Raw genomic sequence first — 6,720 nt, forward strand, 5'->3', positions numbered from 1 at the left:
AACATGAAATCTTTTTGTTATACTCCATGTTAGATTAGTACCGATCGCCGTGCCTGTCGCGTTCGTGGCGATAGATTTTTGCATCATTTTGTCTATCGAAACGATTGTAGTAATCGTCGGAGTATTCATTCTTATAGTCATCGTACCTCTCGTCACAACTATCGTGATTGTTATTTATCGAGTCAAGCCTTTTGACTGGGATGCTTTAAAATTTAGTGAGCGTTGCCTAACACGCCTATAAGTTTTGCATTATGTTTAAAGCTAGATTGTCTTTCTGTCTCCCAATCGAATCTTGTCTTCCAACATCTAAAAAACCATTTCAGGTGGCCGAAAATCATCATTTTCTACGTCTTCAGAATTATCCAAAGACAAATTAAACCTTATGGATGCCGATTCCCTGCCATAAAACATTCTTATGTTTGTCGCTAGAAGCTTTTTTGTTTTCATGAAATCAACAACATCCCCGTATGTTGCTGACAAGTCGATATTTCCCAGATGGCTATTTTACGGCGCTTACGCTGGGCTTTAAACCATGAACTGTTTTTTTCACCGTTATCTATCGCAGAAAGTGATTGCTGCGCTTTGTGTACATTAGTATCGACAGTGTCGTGATCAATGTTCAGAATCGCATTACACCGAGTTTTAGTTTTCTCGGCAAAAGTTGCAATATTTGTATCATGCTTCGCCTGGTTTGTATTTGTATATGAATATCATTGGCTAAATCAATAGTATTTTCACTATTTTGCTTTTCAGTAACATAAGTGTTGTCCGAAAGTACGATTGGGCTGTTTACTACGCGTACCTAAAACATTGGCATTTTGGCTAATCAATTTTGATTTAACATCAATAACATTTTTATAAATAACTCGGCATGATTCATGAATACCGGCAGAACTTTTTTGTTATTCAACTATTTGTTGGCTAACATCCCGAGTAGGCAGGCGTTCGCATATTCCATTAATATAACTTATTAGAACGTCCGGCAAGGAAACACTTTGGTTAGTCTCTCTTTCACATCCGAGAATACGTATGTAGACTTCTTTTGCTGAAACTTCAAGTCATCAACGTCAGCTTGGAGCTTGTGGCTTAGACATCCGATTATTTAAGGCAGCCGAAAGTGTGGTTACTTTCATCGGTGTCGACATCCCGTGTGGTTGACAATGATTCATTTAATAACAGCTTTGACGTTAGAATGTCGTGAATCTCTGATGTGCGTTCGCCGTCGATAACGTGTTGTAATACGTAACAGTCAGATGACAGCTTTGCGAACATGGATCTCTTATTTGTCGATGTTCTGGACTTCAGGCGACCGGACGGGCACCCTGAAGATCCCATAACGAGGTCCCATAGGTATTGGCTGAGCTGCTGAGTGTCCCTTTTGCAGCGCGCCTCTAGCTTTTTTACATAATCCTCTCGCGGTAATGCATAGAGTTCGTCATTAGTTTCTTGGAAGAACTGCTGTCCAGGCAGTTTATGTGACAGCTGAGGTTCATCATCATCGTCTTTGTCAGACTGTTGACTCTCAGACTTGATTTTAAGCAGTTTTTCGTTAATAATTTGTCGTTCTATCACTGTTTTATGGACGTTTTGGCTAGGCATATCTCAGTCACATAAATGATGCTCAATGCACTATACTATATACGGTTATAACACAACTTATGACACAACTCTATCCATACGAAAACACACAGTTCAATTCTGCACGTAAAATGCAACACGTTCATATAAAAATGGCCCAAAAACAGTTTAGATTTTTTTACTTAAAATCTGGCAAACATACGCTTTCAGTAATAATATAAGTTAACAAAATAGTTTGCTTGAATATTCAAATTCAAAGAATAATGATTTTTCGAAGCAAGCAAGTTGTTGCAATGGTTTGCATCAAATTTACATTGATCAAGTCTTCATATATGGTTTTTTTTTCTTTTTATATCATCACACAAAAGCCTGGATTTGTCAATTTTAGCTCGTATGTGGAAGATAATAAAACATTTTACATGATTCGAAAATAAACGCAACAAATATATCGCCCCACACACTGTCTCGAGTTTCCCCGTTTAAAATAAGCACGAAGGTTTCCCGTTAACAAATTTTGCGGAACGTTTTTTTCCAAACACCTTGGAAGTCATTTGATCGTTGCACACTCCAACCTGTCAATAAGCGTTAACTAAAACTCGCTGTCATTTCCAGCAGTTTTGATTTCTTTGAAAGTTTTCCATCGATCAATTTCATCACCAACGTTAATCTGTCGGACTCTGTGTTATGTTGTTTAGCAGCAGTTTTTCGCTTCGGTTCCAATTTATTTTGTCCTTTTGGGAAGCCATGAAGTGTGTATATTAAACAAGTGAAAGTCATGTGATGAGTTTCAATACATATACCACCGCTATTTTAAACATTTACTGTGTAGACGTGCAAAGTAGATTTCGGATTGGAAGCTACCCAAAAGGCCACAGATAAATGAGATATATCAGTAGGTAAGATGCTTTGTACACAACTATATCAATTTGTTGTAAGGTGTTTTTTTTTTGCAAATATATCATCTGGTTTCTAGACCCTTTAAAGCTGCATATGGTGTCAATGTTAACTATACGTTGCATTTATTGCAGTCATTGTTGCATATCTTGATATTATTTCGTAAGAAAGTTTGATGTGTACAAAAAAGGCTTTACATTTCCATTCGTTCATGCGTTGCTTTTATTGAGATGAAACTGTTAAAAATAAAAATTAATCAACAAATAAAACAAACTCTTGCGATAACACATTTAAAACAACAACTGCTTAACTTGTTTGTATCATTCATTGCATACATTTAACTTTTTTCTAACGTTTTAGAAGATTAAAAATATTGAGTTGAAACTGCTCAAGAATAAGTATTAAGATTTGTGTTCATTGACTCTATCAGGTTCTTTGATAAAGAACAGTCTAAAATCTGAGGTCTCAATTGGCAGAGCTTCACATCTTGATTTCATTGTAACGTTTTTATTCTAGTAAGATTTTGCTCATGAAATTTAATTGCTATTCAAAGTTATTCACATATAAAATTATAAAACGAATGTAATCAAGATTTTTTTGTAATTTAATAAAATTGCTTTTCTGAGTCTCAATCTAGACTTCGGCTTGAGATCGTTCGTTATCACGAGCCCTAGTGGTCCTTTTTCGCCTACAGTTCAAAATAATGCTTTAACAACATTATCACGAACAAAGTAATGTTAAAATTGGTATTTTTTACTTTTGTTTTTATTAGACTGTAGCTGCTCCGTCTGCCACCATCCCTCTCTTCCTTGCGTACCAAATAAAATGAACTGCTATTCCTTCCCAAAATCTGTGTAACATAAATTATGATGATAAACTATTTGCCTAATTTGCTTATCTAATGTAGCCAATTTGCTATTTTTTGTTTACCTCGTATCGCCTTTTAGACTTGCTAACATTTTATAAAACTTACATACAAACCGTGTCACAAAAACAGGGAATGCATGTTTAAATAATCTAAGCTTGTCCAGATAAGTTATGAAAGCATGAACTAAAAAAAATCTTGTCAATCCTAGCTTCTTTTGGCTGTTGTAATTGTCATGTTATTTTGTATGTCAATTGCAATAAGCAGCAATGGTATCCTTGAAATCCTAAAAATAATCGCGTTCATTAAGGAATGAATTGCTGGGTTGCTGTCATTATCGGGGTATGAACGCAATTTGGCTGTTCAAAGTGTTTGGAGTCCGAAGGACTCCACGCGTACTTTTACCAGCCCAATTGCGTTCATATCCCCGATAATGACATCAATCCCGCAATTCATTCCTTATATTTACACCAATCGTTCATTAGTTCATTCAATAATTGTTAAAAAGATACTTCATTTCAGTTTAGAAAATCTTTCAGTAATCTTTTTTTGGGGAAAACAATATTTGATACCGAAATTGCAGAAAATACAATAAAATTGATATTTTCTTTAAACAAGTGTTTGCATCGAAACTATATCGTGCCGCTCATACTCCAATAACTTCAGGACCAACTCTCATTGGCGTTAATACATTATCAAGTCAATGTGATGATTTCTTACAAAAAATGATTAAGGAAGTAACAACTACTAAATTTTCCAACTGGTTTACTAAAAGACAAAGGGCTGAAAAGAAATAATCGGTCAGTGTTCATTTTTATTAAAATGATATACTGTAAAATCATTTATATTCGTTGGCATGAAATTTCGTGGTTTGCCGAACAATTACATTTTCTTGGGTACTTGAATTCGTGGTTTTTCGTTTTTGAAAAAAAAAAAATCAAAATTGCGATCGTCCTAGATCGACTGCATTACACGCGTTGGCTCGTGATTTCCGCTGTCTACGTCACTCGGTTTATGACACTCGCTAAAGTGGTACGACATGCCAATTAGTGCATATATTCATGTCAATTATCGATTTAATTGGAAATTAAGGTCATAAAAGAAGATGTACCCTGATCCTTAATACAGATAGACGAAGTCATTGAATGCCAATGAGGAATTTTGCAAACTGTAAAAACACCTAGAAAGTCCGTATATTTGAGTAAACAATCCCTAAAGATAGCTGATGTTTACAAATTCAATTACTTTTGAATATTATCTCATTTCAATATTTATTTACACGTTTTTGTTTAATAAGTATATTGAACGCTTTGTTATGTACATTGTCACATTGGGTACTCAGTAACCTCTAATGTAATCGATTAAATATTTCATTAAAGAAATAACATCGAGAACTCACACTCATCACTCACATTTTGTTAACCTGGATATTTTAATGAACAGCACATGTTAAGGCACGTGCTTCTGGCATTTGTTTCATAAAAACACATTAAAATGATTTGGTATTTTATTTGTTAAAGGCTGGTTTAATATATTAACAGAACAATGATAGTAAGATATACAGTTAGACGGATATTTACGATGTGTACTGCGGCCTCCGTAACGAATACACTAGAGTATGTACATAACATGGCAATTGAAAAAGGGAATAAAGGGTCAATATTTCGTGGGATCTTGAATTCGTGGATCACCCAACCCACGAAAACCACGAACATTAATACCCCACGAACATTAATGATTTCACAGTATTGGCAATTCATTTTCCTTCACCATTGCTTTGTGATTCGTATTTCATCATACATCTTTGGATTAAATTAATTAAAAAGTGTCGTCCTTTATTCCACATAGTTCAACATATCTCGACCAATTTATTTTTGTGTGGCGTTCATTTATTAAAGATGCACTCTTACTCTCAAATAAGATTTACCACAATTAATACAAATTGGTTAATATACCAAAGGGTATGAATAAATGCCGAAAACAATGGGGCTTATGAAGAATATCGAGTTCAATTTTAAAGAAATGTGCAGATAACGCAGTAGTTTTACCTTATGAGAGGATAGAAGATCACAGTAAATCTTTACGCACTCTTCAATTATTAAATATTTTTGCGTTTTCATCTATTTCATACATGGTTACAATCTTGTTATCAGTAAAAACATTTTCCATGAATGCATATTTTGAAGTAGTTTAAGGTTATCACTCAACACTTATTTTTTTATTCATGTGTATATATTGATTTTGAATAGGAGTGTCATTTAAGACATTTACTAACTTAAGTCGCTTTCCATTTTAGGTATCGTTTTAGTCATAATTTTATGAACTAAAATATTTACAAAATACAGTCCTTTATTGACCTTATTGAAGAAAACATACTTTAATGTTAACATACCTGTATATTTATTTAAATATGACTATGAAAATTTAAAAAAAAATCGAATAAATTTAGGAATTGACTTCTGGGCTGGTATTCTATATTGGTCTTAACTGGATCTAAGAACGATGTCGCTAATCAAATTGCTTGTTATTTATAACTGACCATTAGAGTGAATGATGTCAATCATGTATGAACATAAGAATGACTTAAGTTACATATTGAATACCACCCCATGTGCTTTATGTAGACGCCCCCAGGCCTATCTATTAAATCCTTTTTTGTAAACATCGTGGAAATTGTTTATAAAAGAGTATCCTTTTATATTGAATTTACATGAACTGTATAATGTCTAGCAGCAATTGATGCTCTCTCCGATATCTTCTTCTTTCAACTCAAGCAACTGTATTAAACGGGTCTCTTTTGTCTTTTGATGAAGTATTTTCCGTGCCAAACAACACATTACTGCAAAATAACGTACAAATCGACAAAGTTCTGGCACTGACCGTAACTGAAAATGTACGTCTAGACGTTACAAAAATAGTCAAGGTTAAATAAGTACGATAAACAGTATGTCCAATACCGGCTTTGATATAATCATTAAAACTCGCACTTTAGAAGAAAAATTATATTATCAAACTTCCTTTAAAGGGATTTGCTTACGTATTTGAACCATCTATTTTCACGTTTATGCACCTTAAAACACTAATTATTTAACTCTTTGATATCAAAATTGCAGCAAAAATACATGGATACAAATGTACATTGAAAGCTGTGCCAAGCAACGTCGAGGTAAGTGCGTTATTCCATTTCAAATTAGTTGGAAAACATACTCGTATGTCGGAATCATTTAATCATGATGACATTATTTAAGAATTGTATGTTTAATTATTTCGGCCATCAGTAAATGAAAAAAGTGTATAGTATGCTTGGTTTGTAAAGTCCGAACAATTATCGTTGCACTTATTTATTTAATTCCAGGAAACGAATAGTCACGATACTGAATGAC

The sequence above is a fragment of the Mya arenaria genome, chromosome 10 (genome assembly GCF_026914265.1).
Source record: "Mya arenaria isolate MELC-2E11 chromosome 10, ASM2691426v1".
Lineage (NCBI taxonomy): Eukaryota > Metazoa > Mollusca > Bivalvia > Myida > Myidae > Mya > Mya arenaria.